The following is a 2,500-nucleotide window of genomic DNA, read 5'->3' as shown; positions in this document are numbered from 1 at the left end:
CTCCTCGTGCCTATGGTACGACAACTTTTCTCGGGCCTATGGTACAACAACTTTCCTCCGTGCCCCTGGTACGACAGCTTTTCTCGTGCCTATGGTACAACAACTTTTCTCGTGCCTATGGTACAACAACTTTTCGCCGTGCCCCTGGTACACCGCTCAGTAGCACTTTGCCACACACACACTCCTCGTACCTATGGTACGACAACTTTTCTCGGGCCTATGGTACAACAACTTTCCTCCGTGCCCCTGGTACGACAGCTTTTCTCGTGCCTATGGTACAACAACTTTTCTCGTGCCTATGGTACAACAACTTTTCGCCGTGCCCCTGGTACACCGCTCAGTAGCACTTTGCCACACACACACACCACTCGTGCCTATGGTACGACAACTTTTCTCGTGCCTATGGTACGACAACTTTTCTCGTGCCTATGGTACAACAACCTTTCCCCGTGCCCCTGGTACACTGCGCAGAAACTCTTTGCCACACACACACACCACTCGTGCCTATGGTACGACAACAGGCCCCGGGGACCTACATCGCACCTTGCTCTTGCCTCCCTTACAGCTGAAAAAGGTCCATGCCTGTGCCCTGGCCCTGCTGAAATTCCCTCTGCATTTAGCCGAGGCAGTGAGTCGGCCTCCTGTCTCCCTTTACGGTCGAAAAAGATGTGCTCCTGGGCGCGCTGGCCCTGCTGCTACTCACATCGGGCATGGACCTGGACCTCCAGCAGGCCCCGGGGACCTACATCACACCTTGCTCTTGCCTCCCTTACAGCTGAAAAAGGTCCATGCCTGTGCCCTGGCCCTGCTGAAATTCCCTCTGCATTTAGCCGAGGCAGTGAGTCGGCCTCCTGTCTCCCTTTACGGTCGAAAAAGATGTGCTCCTGGGCGCGCTGGCCCTGCTGCTACTCACATCGGGCATGGACCTGGACCTCCAGCAGGCCCCGGGGACCTACATCACACCTTGCTCTTGCCTCCCTTACAGCTGAAAAAGGTCCATGCTTGTGCCCTGGCCCTGCTGAAATTCCCTCTCCATTTAGCCGAGGCAGAGAGTCGGCCTCCTGTCTCCCTTTACGGTCGAAAAAGATGTGCTCCTGGGCGCGCTGGCCCTGCTGCTACTCACATCGGGCATGGACCTGGACCTCCAGCAGGCCCCGGGGACCTACATCACACCTTGCTCTTCCCTCCCTTGCAGCTGAAAAAGGTCCATGCCTGTGCCCTGGCCCTGCTGAAATTCCCTCTCCATTTAGCCGAGGCAGTGAGTCGGCCTCCTGTCTCCCTTTACGGTCGAAAAAGATGTGCTCCTGGGCGCGCTGGCCCTGCTGCTACTCACATCGGGCATGGACCTGGACCTCCAGCAGGCCCCGGGGACCTACATCACACCTTGCTCTTGCCTCCCTTACAGCTGAAAAGGTCCATGCTTTTGCCCTGGCCCTTCTGAAATTCCCTCTCCATTTAGCCGAGGCAGTGAGTCGGCCTCCTGTCTCCCTTTACGGTCGAAAAAGATGTGCTCCTGGGCGCGCTGGCCCTGCTGCTACTCACATCGGGCATGGACCTGGACCTCCAGCAGGCCCCGGGGACCTACATCACACCTTGCTCTTGCCTCCCTTACAGCTGAAAAGGTCCATGCTTTTGCCCTGGCCCTTCTGAAATTCCCTCTCCATTTAGCCGAGGCAGTGAGTCGGCCTCCTGTCTCCTTTACGGTCGAAAAAGATGTGCTCCTGGGCGCGCTGGCCCTGCTGCTACTCACATCGGGCATGGACCTGGACCTCCAGCAGGCCCCGGGGACCTACATCACACCTTGCTCTTCCCTCCCTTGCAGCTGAAAAAGGTCCATGCCTGTGCCCTGGCCCTGCTGAAATTCCCTCTCCATTTAGCCGAGGCAGTGAGTCGGCCTCCTGTCTCCCTTTACGGTCGAAAAAGATGTGCTCCTGGGCGCGCTGGCCCTGCTGCTACTCACATCGGGCATGGACCTGGACCTCCAGCAGGCCCCGGGGACCTACATCACACCTTGCTCTTGCCTCCCTTACAGCTGAAAAAGGTCCATGCTTTTGCCCTGGCCCTTCTGAAATTCCCTCTCCATTTAGCCGAGGCAGTGAGTCGGCCTCCTGTCTCCTTTACGGTCGAAAAAGATGTGCTCCTGGGCGCGCTGGCCCTGCTGCTACTCACATCGGGCATGGACCTGGACCTCCAGCAGGCCCCGGGGACCAACATACTCCTCTGCTCTACTCCCCCACTAGCTTTCCTTCTCCCGCAGTTACCCTCCACCACAAATCCAGCATGGCCCTTGCCCTCCAGCAGGCCCCGAGGACCCACATACTCCTCCGCTCTAATCCCCCATGAGCTTTCCTTCTCCTGCAGTTACCCTCCAGCGCATATCCAGCATGGCCCTTGACCTCCAGCATGCCCCGGGGACGCACATCCTCCCCTGCTCTAGTCCCCCACTAGCTTACCTTTCTTGTAGTTACGCTCCAGCGCATATCCAGCATGGACCTTGACC

Source organism: Rhamphochromis longiceps, linkage group LG6 (genome assembly GCF_057381845.1).
Source record: "Rhamphochromis longiceps isolate RC_006_pf linkage group LG6, R_longiceps_female_GT1.1, whole genome shotgun sequence".
In the NCBI taxonomy this organism is placed as follows: domain Eukaryota; kingdom Metazoa; phylum Chordata; class Actinopteri; order Cichliformes; family Cichlidae; genus Rhamphochromis; species Rhamphochromis longiceps.
This window is presented reverse-complemented; position numbering follows the sequence as displayed.